Source organism: Frieseomelitta varia, unplaced genomic scaffold, assembly GCF_011392965.1.
Source record: "Frieseomelitta varia isolate USP_RPSP 00005682 unplaced genomic scaffold, Fvar_1.2 scaffold_532, whole genome shotgun sequence".
Taxonomy (NCBI): domain Eukaryota; kingdom Metazoa; phylum Arthropoda; class Insecta; order Hymenoptera; family Apidae; genus Frieseomelitta; species Frieseomelitta varia.
Window position 1 is genome coordinate 577,045 of NW_025110293.1, and position 16,218 is coordinate 593,262.

Genomic DNA, 16,218 nt, shown 5'->3' on the forward strand with positions numbered 1-16,218 from the left:
CTTGCTCGGAAAGCAATATGCTCCTATTTCTCGTATATATGTACGTTGGAAATTTCTTTTTTTTTTTTTTTTTTTCTTTCTTTAAAACCACGAAACTACAAAAGATCTTCCACGTGAAATGATGCCTGGCGGCCCCTTTTGTTTGATCCTAACTCGATTGCGTACAAAATATCGAATAAATATACCCCGCGGTGTTCGCCGATGCAGTTAAGGGAAAAGAGATTACCATCTTGAATCTCGCGGAAAGAAATATAACAGAGACGGAAGAGAGGGACAAGAGCCCTTCTCAAACAGGTTGGCAAACCTTGGATATCGTACCGTCGGTTTCCTTCGCAGGAAGTATTGCTACTCCAGTTCTAACTGATCTCGAGCTTATTACTTCCGCGGAAAGTGGAACAGGATTCTAAGAGTGGAGACGTTTAGAAAGGAAATACGGACGAACGATAAACGTCTATACGATACTTGGCCGTTTATCCCCGTGATTCTCGAGGGAGCGAGAACGGACGTGATTTCATGGAAAATTCGAAAATGCAAAGCAAAGCAAAACGCGTACGAGAAGGATGTCTGCTTCTGAGACGAGAAAATTTCTAAATTCGATTTGATCCAACCGTGTTGTAAAACCGCGCGTAAAGCTCGATAAAAATAACTTTCTACTGACGCCTGAATGTTTGATACGTACCTGGGTTGCGAGGCGGATAATGAAAGAATTTTTCACAACGTAAGGGCGAGTTCTCGCTTGAGAAAAATGCGAGGAGAGGAAAGTTTTGATGAGTAAGAGGAGAAATCAAAAGACTACCGGGATAAAAATGTCGAAAAGAAGAAACCGATATAATGAACTTTGGTAAAAGGGATTAACGACGTAAACCCTTTCGCTGGCTTTTCCTTTGGCTGGCTAGACTGTAGTTTCGGAGTTAAAGTTTAATTACCTACACGATTGAATTTCCTTAAGCGCGATAATCTACTGATGAATCGATGAAACTCTTCGTTTGTGTTGTCAACGCACGTGTGTAACGTTTGTATAAATGTGAAATCAAACACTTAAACTTTATTTCGTATGTTTCTGAATATTTCCTAACGTTTTCGCGTGATTTGATTAAAATCGCAAGGAGAATAATATCGTTGTTAATTCGATATATATGTATGTATCTCGTGCCAGATTCATAAAACGGTTGAAGGGATCTCACCGGTGTTTAATGCATCGCAGCAAATTAATTTCGACGAATGTTTGCGGCAAGCAGGTACAGTTATATAAATTTCCAGCGTGCAATTACAGTAATCGATTAACAAACGTACCATACAACATTGGTTTCCGGAAACGTAAACATAATTCTACACGGCACAATACTATGGCAGGCATATACGTACATACGTGTATACATGCATAGAATGCTTTGTTACATTTGTTAATCTCTGATCATGTTAAAGAAACATACATAATACATGTTGTAACGTATAATATACACGATATATGTATATATAATGTAATATACATTATTAGATAATTATTCATTCGTAACTACAAAAATTATTCGTTTCAGTTTTCGAAATATTTTAATTCTTTAAATGTTTAGTCCGAGTATTACAATCAATAATAAAGTAAATGAGTTTACTTATTAGAGGTTCAAAGAGAATGTGTTTTTAATTCATGTCCTTCGTTTAATATTAAACTCTTAGAGTTTTGAGCAGCCAAATATATACGGCAAAGAAATATCATTTAAACGCGAAGAATTGAAACGTTTGCAACTAATAAATGGTCAATCGATTAAATATTAAAGCAAACGGAAAATCTTCCTTGAAGGGAAAGAAAAATTGATTTCACTCGTCAACTTGATCTAATAAACGATCTAATAAACGAATAATCCATTTTCAATTGTTTTTCGAGCAGCGAAAAATCATTTACGGATAAACGAAAAACAACGGGCAGCAGCCATGTATATCGAAATGTTCGAAATCAGAGTATCAATTTGCAGATTAACGTAGTTGCAATCGAACGAAGGATCGGTGAAAAAAAAAGAAAAGAGAAAAAAGGGAAAAGGAAAATAAAGGTACAACGAATCGTAGCGTTCGATCGTGCTGCGGCAACCATAGTACTTACGTACGCTTGCGAAAATTCTGGAAAATGGAAACCCGGCGACGTCGCCTGGCGGCGATGACCTTTGCTTTGTGTGTAACCTTGATGAAAAGCGGGCAAACTCGGTGGAAACGCGTCGGCGGCAAAGTGTCAAAGTAGTCATCAAACGGAATACGGCGGGTTGCATATCCCTTTAAACCGGAGGTACACCGTTGATTGTGGTATTCACGCACGATTACCACGGTCGAAACTCGAATTAACCTCTTTGACGGCACGCCGCCAACGGTGTGTCGAGGTCGGGCCAGAACCGTCGAAGATATTCGCGAAGTTTGTCCCCGATAATGGAATCCTTGCTGCGGCCTGGTCACGGTGTTCGGCCAGGCCAGAAGCGAGATGGCCATAAAGGAGAACCTGCGATACATTCCATTAAAACTTAAAATTAATTCTACTCCGATGTTGGCTACGGCCGAGGTGTAGGGAATGGCGGTGACGCGCGGCATCAACGAGCTCCAACTTCGTATCCAATCCAACTACACAAATTCACCCTAAAACCCACGGTGTCGGCAGCAACGTGCAGAGTCAGTATCGTCGTCGTCGTCGTCGTCGTCGTCGCCGTCGTCGTCGTCGTCATGGTCGTTGTTGTCGGCGTCCCTCGCAAGGCGGCGACTGTCGCGACTGTCGACTGCCTATACGTACGTAAGAGGGATGTAACAATGCAATTACGCGTCGCATAAGCCGTCGACGAAATTACGCTTTAATCCACGGAGCAGTGCGACCAACTACGCCCGCGCCATTTTCCTCTGTTGAAAACTCCCCCCCCCCCCCCCCCCCTCTCTCTCTCTCTCTTTCCATGTAACCGTTCCGACCGTTCTTCAACCCCTTTACCAATTTCTCCGTCCTTCCTTCCTTTCTTTCTTTCTTTCTCCATCCACCCTCCCCCTTTCCCGCCCCTCCCCGTTTCTCTTTGTCCCCGCGCTTCACCGAGCCGGTTTCTTTCCGCTGGTCCCTGGCACCTGCCAGCGCTGCGTTGTTCGGGAATTTTGCGAACCAGCCGGAGTGCACAATCGTATCCCGGACCGGCGTAATGCCGTAACAAAGCTAATTCGTCGTTGTTACAGCGCCACGGCGTTCCACGATTTCGCCATGGGCGTTCAAACTGCGGGTAAAAGGGACCGGTGCGAGAGAGCGCCAGTATCGCTCGCCGAAAGAGAAACGCGGGGCGAAGCCCACAGGGAAGAGAACAGCCGAGGTGAACGAGTATTCGGCTTTGAAATTGCAACGGGCTTAACTCGAAAACAAGCGCTGTGATTTGTTCCGCGAGTACATTCTATGGAATTGCCCAGGTTTTTTTGGCCGGTAGCAAAATATGTTTCAAGATCTACCAAAAGGCAATCACTCGCTACGATTCGTGATAGCAGGCTCTGCGTAACAACGTCTGGCCAATTGCATTTATTATATTCATTTCGATCCCCTAAATCGCGTAAATATTATAGAGAGAGAAAGAGAGAGAGAGAGAAAAAAAACTACGCGAATACCTACGCGAGCGCGCAACGAAAATATTCCTCTTCGACGCGTATTTTCATATTTTGTAATCGTATCGATCTTTGTACGAATTTTTACGCATAATATGCTAATTCGTGCATTAATGCATTAATGCAAATGCCCCTTATTATATATCTATTTATTAAAATCGTATATTAATGAGTGCAGCATACATACGAGCCAATTTATTCGCAATATTTTATTCGTTGCGACTAATATTCATGTATTAAAATACTTTCCAACATTTCCTCATAATGTCATATACTCCCGTACCATTTTATATATTTACAATTACGAAAGAAAGAAACTTCAATCGAGATCTATTACCTACATTTTTCGAGAATTACCTAGACACGGTTTCGATCATGTCGGCGCGACAGTTGAACGATCAAACGTATACTCTCTCGTAGTTAATCACGCTTGCAATGAATTCGACTGAGCACACACGTATGTATGTACATATGTATACGTATATACAGATTCGAATCGAACTCATGCAATGAGAAAATTACAGCGATGACCATGTAGAAAAGTTCCCGTTTACTTATTTTCTTTTTTCCAAATTAAATTAATTTTGAAAAACTTTTTCCTTAACATTGGATATCATATATGAAATGTATAAACATATCACATACTAAAACACGATACCTAATAAATGCTGTTTTTTTTTCTGCATACATTTATTTGCAATATTATTAAACTAATGTGTGCGAAATTTCTCAGTCAGTTTATTGTACGAGGAAAACAATGTTTACAACTTACGTTATTTTCTAATTGTGAAAAATTGTTTAACACGTCATATTTAACGTTTTACAATCCTGTAGCAAGTTTGTAGCAGCTGTAGCCACATATTAACGAGGCATAGATATCTTTAATTAAACGTGTAATATAATCACATGATATTTGATTTCATTCTGAAGATTTGAAAAGCCAGATTAAAACATTCAGTTTATTTACAAATCACGCGTTTACTATTTTTCACAGATGTTTGTGATTATTTTCATGCTGAAATATTTAATTTTATAAAATCTTCCTTCAAAAATACATAACAGCAGCATTTGAATTAGTGTCTTTCATCGCTTTCGAGTAGATTAAGTTTAGATACACTCAGAAAAAGAATATTTTCAACAAACTTCAATCGGATTATTTTACTATTTTTCTTTTGCTTTTTTTTTTTTTGTTTCTGAAAATCTTTTAATGCTTTTTGACTATCATCGATTTTATTACAATTTTTGCTTTAGCGACTAATTATTTATTGATGATAACTGTTTGGGGTAATATTACTCGAATCCAAATGTTCGTAGACTTTCAACAGCTGAAATTAGCATGAAACTTTCACTGGTGCTAATGCGTTCTAATGTCAATAACTACGTTCATATTTCATTGAAATGTTTCTTCAAGCGATATTACTAAAAAATTTCTTAAGATTTTGCTTTCGGAGGAAGAAGTGAAAAAAATCACCCAGCCAGGACGATATATGTATTGCATGCTAATGCGGCTATTCAAATCCGCTTTTAATATCGGATTATTAATACAAACAAAACCGTATTCAGCGGGACAGGAACGAAAATGAAATATGCAGAATGTAAAATCAAGAGACATTTTTGATATTGCGTTGACAAAGGCTGGCTTAAAATTATTTTAAACGCGGAGCAAAGGGAACGCGTAATTACAATGTGAAATTTGACAAAGTTAATTAGAATGAAAATCAAAACCCTTTGCGGTCCTTTTTATGAAAATATTCTTGTCTTTCGTAATTTTCACGTGTTTAATTAATTTCGGTGTCCGTCTCGTAAATTACATGCGAATTTTTAATGAAACCGCCGTATCTGTAATCTTTAATGCTTAGATTCAACGCAATTTAAGCACAATGTGTTATTGCAAGTGCGAGAAAAATGCAATTATAGTCCATATATATAACAAAAAAAAAAAAAAAAAAAAAAAATAAAAAACAAAAAAAAAAAAAAAAAAAAAAAAAAAAAAAAAAAAAAAAATGGAGAAATAGTTCGTGATACATTTTTTAAACGAGATTAAACAATTCTAAGCTTTTCTTAAATAATTTTGGAAATTTATTCCTGTTATTTATTGACCAAAAAGAGAAATAAAAAACAACGAGGATCTTCTTATTGTCCAATACAGAAAATACACCGCGAATTAGACATCAACTGAATGATAACCTAAAAAAATATCGACAAAGAATCCTAAAACTAATATACCTTAAAACGGTCTAACCTATATAATAAATTGTAAGACTTCAGGTCGCTAAGAATCCGCACAAGCCCTTGATGCGACTTTAAATAATGAATATAAGAAAAGAAAAAAAAGAAAAAAAAAGAAAGAAAACGAGGATCTCTTTGTATATGTATTTCTATTACCCGGAATAATCTCTCCGTTGATTACGATCTCTGTGCGTTGGTTATTCCGCGAGCCGACAATCACGGCGAGCAAAGATGAAAAATTTATGGACGCGCGCATACTTTCGGGGAGAAACTCAATTATCATCATTCGAATACTCGCGGCAATTTCACGCAGCCGTATTCGCAATTAGTCGGTATGGTTTTATTGCCGTAGCCGGCAACAACTGGCTCTGTTGCGTCTAGTCCCTAATACGGGGGCACAAACCGTGCCGGGTGATAACTAGACACCGCGAACCACGCGTGCTTTACGCAACGAGCGCATGCATCGCACGTTTCCTCCATACGCGCGTACACAATTTCGTTGGCGATCGAGCTCTTCCGTGAGAGTAACGTTTATGGCCGCGCGATACAATGGCCCATAGGTAGGAACGCGGCAACAGTTAAAACGTCGCCCGCACGAGCCTGGGCCCAACCGAATGAATAATAGACCGAGGCATACGGCACGTTGGCAATAACTTATGTCACCGACAAATTCGAAGATAATCCGCGATATTGTCACGCAAATGCTGCGCTTACGCGACTCCGACGCGTAAACATTATTGAAAACGACGAAACTTTCATCGATGGATGAAAGTTTTCTTTTAGATACAGCATGATAACTGGACCGCGGATTTTTGAATTGAATATGAGGTTCTTAGGAATATGGACGTTTCTCGAAATATGCTCTTCTTTCTTTTCATTGGACTTTTAGGATCTACGGGTCTGACTTTATATGCCAGTAAATGACCAATCTTGTATCGCGATGGACAGGGAAAACAAAGAAATTTAACGGAAAAGGGACACTTCTCTAAAGAAATACCTTTCTTTCATTTAATTGCTTGTTAAATATGAGAAAACGTTTCTTCAAGAAACGTCTTTCTTCAAATCATTGCAAATCATTGGAATATCGAATATCGAATATCGAATACCTCAAAGTCAGAAGAAACTAGATTTAAATGCGAAAAATGATTGAAAATAATTAATGTTAAATGTACGTACACTAATATATTGTATTTGAAAGTAATATGATATTGATACGACATGTTCAGTCCTAAGTTGCACACGTACTTTTTTTAAACAACACAACAGCACGTTGCACTACATGGCAGTAATCAATGAAAATAAAACTGAAAATAACTTTCCCAACGTATGCTTTTTCTATTGTGTTTATAAAAAATCAAGTGTTAGTTACGTATGTTTTTTTTCAATTGTACGTGACAATAGCGGTTTATAGATGGGTTAGAAAAGATATTTCATTTCGTATTTCCACCAATTACTGTCAACTCTTCCATTCATCATTTAGAAAACCACCCGCATTCAATTTTTAATTGCCAGTTTATTGCCGAACCACAGAAAGATAATTTTAGAAATTCACCCCATTGTTCTATACTCTTTTAATTCAATGAATGTCAAACATCTACGTCGATATTTACGACATTATAAAAAATTTGTATCGAATTGTACGTTTAATGAAGACGAATTTCTAACGAGATTTTAATATACACAGTGTTTTTAATTCGGTGGTATGAAAAAGTAAATTGGAAAAATAGAATACAATTTTTTCAGTAATATCTCCATTTTCGAAAGAAATCGACTTTGAAATAATCGGTAGGAAGTTACTCTATCTGCGAAAAATGTAAAATAAAATTTTTCTACATAACACCTTGTTTTCAAGAAAATAGACTTTGAATGTGTTTAATTAAGAATCGGTGTAACGTAATACAGACGTGTACTTGAAATTGAATTTTCTTGATGGGCAAGGAATTAATTAAGGTAGGAATTAGAAAGGGTAAGGGTAAGGAATTAGCTAAATTCAAGTATATTTGATAAATTTTTAAACTTGATTTTTTTCTAAAAATCGGTGCTTCAAATAAAAAAATTTTATTCACTTTTTTCGACTTATTTTTTAATATAGAATCAACCTCTTTCCTGTTGTACCACCGAATCAGAAACAGCTTATGTGTTCTACACAAAATGCTCGATTGGAAGCATAACATGGTAAATGCAAAAGCGGTCTTATATATTGGCGGTCTTATATATATATTGGCTTACGGTTAGTGTATTTATTAAGTAATTGCGCGATATTCGAAGTGAAATTATTTCAAAGAGTTCTGCTATATAATGTTGTGAATGAATGTTCACGGAGGCCACTTTAGTCGAAGTTACTTTAATGGAAGTGACTTTCTACGACATGGCAGATGACTTAGTCAAACTCGTAATCATAAACTTCTGCATTTATAATATCTACTAGCCTAATAACCTCATGTTTCTTTTTTCTTTTTTGACACGATCGTAAAGTGGAGAATGTAACGTTCCCACTAAAATCATGTGTTAATGCGAGTGATGCTAGTTCCTTAATCGAGAGTTTTAACGAAAAGTGATCCCCTCCATTCACGCAATATGATAACTCGCAACACCTGTGTTCGTAATAATTTCGTGTACTGATGATCATCAATAATTAAAAACGATTTCTACAGAAACGGATCCTCGAAGGGCAACTGTATCGATTGTGTTACGCCGTTACCCTCGTCGTAATGCTTGATTTGCTCTTGATTCACTTTGCTTCTTCGTTATTGTAATTACATAAATTCTATCTGTAGGAGAAAAATTCTTTACGACAGTCGAGTAGTTGTTACCTAACTTGGCGCCAATAATTGTCGGTAGCCAGCATTAACGAAGTCCGTGCAGCTGGAACAATTAAGTCATAACCAGCACCGTGTTCTCCCTTCAGCACGTCCCTCCCACGTCTTCTCAACTGCATTTCTGAAACAACGTCAAACGATTCAAGTGGTTACTCATCGGAGTACGTGAGAAATTGATTAACATCTAACTAAAATAATTGCTCATACTAGATTTATAGTAATTGTTTATACTAATTTACTATCAACAAGTCATATGCTATCTGTTGCCATTTCTAAAGTCACAATAATTACATTCTAGTACATACAAAAGTTAAAAGTAATTATGTAATTGTTTAGAATATGTTATTTATCGATATTTAGAATATGTTATGTTATATATTACGAATTTGATTTTGCCAGTGACGATCGAACGTCGCCAGTGATCATAGATAATTCAGCTTCGCAATGCCAAGTATCTATTGACATGAATTATACTCATTAATCTTACTTTTCCCTTGTCGCATTTAGATTTTCGTAAATCTCGTTACGCTCAATATACTTGATGCATTTATGGAATTTAACTGCACCAAAATCGAGTAACCCCAGGTTCAGACAATTAAAACGATAATACAGAGATGCCTTGTCTCGCTTAATTCTCTTCCACGTTCCGTAACGATACCTTGGGGCAAAGTTACCGTCACTTCGAATCGTTTATAGGTTAATCCGATAGACCAGCGTTCATATTTCGTCATAAATATATAAAGCTTCCTTGCTTTGAAATTGAAGTCAGTATTTTCAAATCCCGCGAGACCTGAATAATACGTTAGCTTATAACAACGCGCTAGATAATTCCCGCGAAATAGAAAATTCTATTCTGTTTTTTTTATTTCCTTTATTTCCCCCCCCCCCCCTCTTTTACTATTGTGCCATAAAAGCAATATAATATGTTAAGAGACAGATTTCTATATCAATTTCAAACGAGGTGGTACACATACGCGTATGATTTTAGGAATATGAATCTAATCATATCAAAAAAAAAAAAAAAAATTTTTAATTTTTCAGCGCATAATTAAAATACGCACTGTTTTATTTAGTTGAAGAATTTATTCGATCGACTCGACTTGACTTGAAGATAACTATTTTGGAACTTGCAAGCTGCAACTTTGATCGCACGACATGTTATTTCGACTGAATTATCCAATTAGACACGTAACCGTACAGTATGTACAGGTAACAAATGCAATGCATCAAACATCGCCCATATCGACTCGGACGGGGAAAGTATATTTCTGGCATAATTGGCAATTCGACGTAGGAAAGTCCCGGAACGTTGTTGGGACAGTTCGCGTGTATGGGTGACGCGGTGAAGAGACGGTGCTCTATCACGCGATCGGAAATAACAATCTACGCGCTTGACACTGTCAGCCGGTCTCGCCGGAACGTCTTGCCGATGGTGTAGAGCATCGAATCTGCCTCTTCCTCCTCCTCCTCCTCCTCCTCCCACTGTCCGTCAAGCGGTAGCTTTCGATCACTTTTCATGCCGAGCAAGATATAAACGTCTCCCCGGCAGAATCTTTAAATCCCGGATGGCGCGGCACGGCGCTCCCGTTGAATCCTAAGCTGGCAATCTCCCCTTGGTCTGTCCAAAACTTAATAGCCTCGGAAGCTGCAGGTCTTAATCTTTTCTCTATTACTCGGTCTTTTTCTCGGTCGTCCATTAAGACGTAAGGACAGGAGGATTGGGGCGGGGGGGGGGGGGGGGGGGGGGGGGGGGGGGGAAGGATGCGCGAAGAAGCGCTCTCGATGATGCGAGCGAACGTTGAAGAAGGCTGATACCAAATCGATGGAACTAATATATCCACGGAATCAGTGACTGGTTGCTCGCGTATGTGTGTGTGTGTGTATGTATGTGGGGGGGAGTAGCGAGCCGATGGTGTAACGGCCGCGTTGAGAGCCAGCAGGGAGAAGAAGGTGGGATAAGGTATTAAGGAATTGAATTGGGAGCGAGGAGCTGCTAGCCGATGCCGAGGGTGGCTCCAAGTATCGCCTTTGCTCCGCTCGGCTATCGCTCATGGCACGCTTCGATGAACGAGACTGTTCGCGCGCTCTCTCTCTCTCTCTCTCTGTCTCTCTCTCTCTCTCTCTTCTTCCAGCTTGCTCTCCTTTCAAGAGTAACTGTAACCATTCGGTAGGTTAGAATCCGGCCAGTGACGTTGCCGGCATATTGGACGGGCAACGGGCGCTGACCGAGTCTAACCTGCCAAATGGTTTCTACGAACCGGCCATCCATCACGTCGTCATTACGGTGGCTGGCTACGTTCGCCAGCCTGTTTCAGAGTTTACGCCTCGGCAACGCGAAGAAACCACCGTCTTTTTCTCCCCGCTGCCTCACTTCTTCCCTTTCTTTCGTTTCGAAACGTTCCACCGATGTTCTATCCTGTTTTTCAAAATTATTCAAAATTATTTGAGGCTGGCCGAAAAGTAACTGCAACTTTCCTTCAGTAAATGGACACGCGTGTACACCTCAAAATGTAGCTAATCTTATTTTATCTTATTCCACGTTCATCTGATATCTAATTCTTTAAAAAAAAAATCCACGATCTCGTTAACAATTGTTGGTCTGGCGTTCCATTTCAAAATGGAAAATCAAAGAAAACTTTCCTCTCGAAAGGGGGGGAAAAATCCTGTGCAAGCTGATAAAAAATTATCTGAAGAAGAGAAGAAGAGAAAAGAATAAGAACTTTTTCGAACGCGGAATCGCGAAAGATGGCGAAAAGTGTAATCGAACAGAACAATTTGCATATCGTTTAAGAAAGCTTTCTAATAAAGTTTCTCGTGAAAAATTTGTCTTTCACTTGCTCGTAAGAAAACGCAGTTAACTTTTGTAACCTGTAGATATAACAGGTAGAAACGGACGCTCTCTGTCATCGATCTGCCATCGATTTCGCATTCGAAGTATTCGTATCAGCGAACGTAAGACTTCCGCGGGCGAGGGGATGCCTGCTTCCAGTCGGGAAATCTGTACGGTCAATTTCGGAGAATTAGATTTACCGAAGCGCAGACAGCGACGCGATGCGAGGTCGAGACGGTTCGCGGGCGCGTTCGAGAATCTCGAAGCTCAAAAGCGTGTCGCGTACGTGACGAAGGTTCCACCAAGGTTCCAAGTTTCGCTCGTGAAGCGAACGAAGCCGTAGAATGTGCCAATCTCGGTATTCCCGCGGGTGTCGGCGTCGCGGCGCCTTTCATTTACGAGCGGAGAACGCGCGCGTATCGGACAAGCGTTGGCCCAGCGCGAATGCAAGTGAGCAACGCCGGCGCGGCGTCGGCGGCGTCGGCGGCGGCGGCGGCGGCGGCTATCCTCTCTCCAACTGTTGGAATTGTTGTAAGAGAGAAGTATTATTATCCGGGGAAATCTGCCGGCGTCCCCTCGAGATGCCAGATCGGTCACGTTCGGATGGAGCTGCCCATGGAAGCACAGAGAAACTTTCTCCGCCCCGTGACTTCTGTTCGAGTTCCACGGATGCGCTCCCACGCGTCTCAAGAAAAGCAAACTTCGTGGCCAACCTTATATAAATCGCAGGAAAAGAAGGTGGTTTCCTCGCGCCGGAAATCGGTATTCCTCCGGCGAGCAAAACTCGGGCAAAGTGAACGACCGGACTGGAATATCTTTCCGTTTCCAGCCGGAACTTCGCCGTTATAGCCGGACGACCGATGGACAACGTCCTCGTCGAATCCGCGACCATTCTCTTCGGGGGGGAGAACGAGTATCGAACGTTTTGAACAAATCATACTGCAGTAAAATCTCCCCTGTCCGAGAAGTGTTAGGCTGGCCGAAAGGAAACTGCGTCCGTCTTGTTGTATGCAGATGGAAGGCGAATTCTTTTTGTGAGAAACTTTAATATAAACTTTATGAATTGTTGACCATTTAATACATTGATCATTTTGTTTGGCCATCTTTTTCGAAAGACAAACAACAGCTATCAAAAAATGATTCGATATCCTCGTCGGCAGTGAAATTTAGCAAAACTAGTTCTGCCGTAATTTATCCTTTTCTTTCTCCCTTTCGAAAGCAGGATATATATCTTTTTTTGATTTTTCATTTTGAAATCAACGAAATCACGAAACACGATAAATTTGCAATGAGGTTAATTACACTTCGAGATATATGCACATACATGTCCATCGGTTAGAAAAAAAAACATCAATTCTATACCTAGTAGCAAAACGCACATCCTATCGATCGAAGAACATCCCGATTTAGAGCGGTTAACGTATTAATCATACAACAAATAAGACGCGACGATTATTCAACGTGTCAGTTGCCATCAGAAGCAAGTTAAAGTGTCTCGAACGTGATATTCTTTCGTAACGGGACGTAAATCCAATAGTCGTGTGAAACTAATGTTCTTCGTTAGCACGGATCGCGTACAAGCGAGGTAGAAATGTCATAAAAGAAAATACATTCGCGTATATCATACGCTGTCATAGTAATGAAGAAAATCCATACTCCAGACCCGCGGCTTTGTTTCTTAATCCGAAGATAACACGAGGATACGGCTGCGTGCACGAGTGAAATGGAGCGCGTATCAAGATAAAGTGGCTCGTATTTCCTTGGAGTAAAAAAGGATCGAGTGCGCTATAAAATCCGTTCAGAATTGGGAGTACAAAAATAGAATACTTGTCTCTCTCTCTCTCTCTCTCTCTCTCTCTCTCTTTCTTCCACCTCGAGAAATATCAAGCGAATTAATGTCTGGCTACTTTGGTAGGTCTCTACATACATATTTCTACGTATTAAACGATTGGAAATCCGATCGTACATTCGCGTGCTGATTAAAATAATAAACGAAATGTAAACCGGACGAGCAAAACGAACGAGACGACAATACAATTTTTATTAAAGCCTCGTGCTTCGAGAATGCTTCCCGAGTATTTTTACATACGACGCAACGGGAAAAATGAAGAAGAAGAGGAAAAAAAGCACCGAATGTTTGCTTTCCCTTTTTGAATATGGCAGCAGCAATAGTAGCCGTTTCTAGAACAATCGAAACGCGAATGTTTGCATTCAGCGTCGGAGTTAACAGTCGAACAACGTTCAAACGAAACCTACAGAATAATCGTCGGTGTACCAAGCGAGTACAATCAACAAGCTTTATCATGTCGCATTTGAGAATGACTGATTAAATTATGTGCAGCGACGCGTGCACCAGCACGAGACTCGGCTACGTGACTTATAATAATTAGTACAAACAATCGTCGTTATTGTGAAGCGTCACGGTCTGTCCTTTTAGTGAAAATTCACGCGACTGCGCCGGCACCGCTATCGCCCACCAATCGAGATCCTATTTGTTTCAAAGTGAGCACGCGTGCGACGCCTAATAAAGTTCAGATTTCATGCCAGCTGCATGAATTCTAAACTAGTTTTGTTGTACCGCGGCGGAGCTTCGAACGTGCCGCAGATATGGAATGAAGAATCAAAACAAGAAATAGTCGGAAAAATAAGGAAGGAGTGCGAACGACGACGGGGAGGAGGAGAGGAGGAGAAAAAAGGCTGGAAAAAGAAAAGAAGAAAATATAAATTTCGTTATCGAAATACGGAACGTCCGCCTTGCTCTCTGCCGTTTTCATTTTTTATGGAAAAATTTACTCGTGAAATTTATTGGTTCACCGTGAACGAGCCAGGGAAAGAAAAATAGAGGCTCTTATCCTTTCATGTAAATAGAGGAATTTGATTATTCCGGTATGTATTATAGAAGGATCTATATGGAATAATCGGATTATCTTTCAATAGTGGAAAGAGACTATCTTTAGCTGTGAAATATAAAAATGATATCATCTAGTTTTTAATTTATGGGCTCAGGGATCTACGGATTTAGCAGGAAAATCGATATACGTTGAAAATACAGGGGAAAAAATACCAAAAATAATCGTACTATCGGCGAAACGTGAAATACTAGTTCCCCCGATGTTTCGAAATTCCGAGTTTGGCCTTGTATACTTTATTCATTAAGGGCAAAGTCTCGATGATAAATGATCGTATAAATCAAGAGACGGAAGAAATGCAAATGAGAGGCGATAAAAGCTTATTCTCGCGCGTTTGTCAGCTACGTGTTTGCGGTCGATGAGGGGAGGACTTATAGGGAGGCAACGGTATTTCTAGATCCAGAAGGGGATGTCGGCGAAGTGTGGTCAGCAGTCACGTTCGTCCTTAATATTACACCCTTAAATCCACGAGCCGCACACTCGCAATTAAGACGAGCTCACGTACTGGGCTTTAGGAGAAAACACAAACTCGCGCAACTGAGAAATATCGAATCTCGTCTATAACGTGATCTTGTGATCCGTATAACGCGGGAGCGTTATATATCCTCTGGTTGACGTAAGAAAATATACGTACAGTAAATACATCGAAAAGCGGTTGTTGTGCACTATAACAATTCGAAAATTTTTATTTCGAGTATCTTTACTTACTCATTCGCCACGTGACGTAAATACACTTTAGAAGTAGAGGCTTCGAGCTTTAAAATGAAGTTTATCGTTTTACTATTTGTTTCTTTTTTTTTTTTACAAAATTGTAACAGTTTCAACAATTTATTTAGTGTCCGAAGATTGATATTAACGTATGTGTGTCAGAGATCAGTTTTAAACAGGGATCTTTTCGTATTTTTAAAAAAAATTCCATTCGAACTTGTGTATTTCGTATAAAAGAAACATCTGTTTTTATGAAATTTTAAATTTTGAAATTTTTATGGATAAATTCCATTTTTACATTACTACTACTTATTGAACAGTATTATTCAGTGTCAGTATTCTTCTACAAATATTGAGAACTTTTTTTAATATCGATGAACAAACGATCTGACAGAAAATTTCACATTTTAATTTATATTTCAAAAGTTCCATTCTACTAAACTTTTACTTTTAAAGAAGGGAATTTTTCACAAAATTTCCACATGGAGATTTCGTAGAAATTCCTCGAATGGAACTTTAATTTATTTAAAGATCCCTCAACATTCGATCCCTGGTTTCAAAGAGTCGTTCGAGGCTCTTATCCGGCCATTTTGTTAAGCCAGCTACATATCATTCAGCTCATTTAGGCGCGTAATTAATAGAAAGCATTCATAGGTGAATATAAGCGCGCGTTGCGTAAGCGTCGGCACGCATGGCGTAAAGTCCCGGGGAGCGGAGAGGATACGCACCGAATACAACGTTTACTAATAAAATCGGAATTTACGATCGTGCATCACGCACCGTGTTATCTAGTTTTCCGAACCACTACGGCACAAAATGATGTGTCCCTGGCATTGTGTTCGCATTAAGCGTAACGAGAAAGCGCGATAATTGTTTCCAAATGACAACAGCGGCTACACCCAAATGACGGTTTTGAATATCGATGGGCACTGTCACCGCTATCCAAGTATATAAACATTCGCACCTGCTTGCGCGAGATAGCCACTGCGCAAATACATGACTTTCCATGTTTATTAAATTCCATGTTTACTAGAGGATTAAACGTTGTTTGAATATTTCACATAATATCTTGTATCCCCGGCACTCGCGCTAATTACATTTAATCGCGTCGATGAAATTT

The 16,218-nt window shown here is 39.6% G+C and overlaps 1 protein-coding gene and 1 long non-coding RNA gene across 21 annotated transcripts in view; one reads left to right on the top strand and one right to left on the bottom strand.

Annotated features, from left to right (window-relative positions):
* The window catches only part of LOC122533483 (CUGBP Elav-like family member 4), a 571,418-nt gene that overhangs the window by 454,752 nt on the left and 100,448 nt on the right, over positions 1-16,218 (top strand). The gene's annotated exons all lie outside the window — the stretch shown is intronic.
* Positions 1-16,218, bottom strand: part of LOC122533487 — a 151,920-nt gene that overhangs the window by 69,934 nt on the left and 65,768 nt on the right. The window contains exon 2 of the long non-coding RNA XR_006307720.1: positions 8,646-8,772. This is a non-coding gene — a long non-coding RNA (uncharacterized LOC122533487). The remainder of the gene's footprint in view (positions 1-8,645; positions 8,773-16,218) is intronic.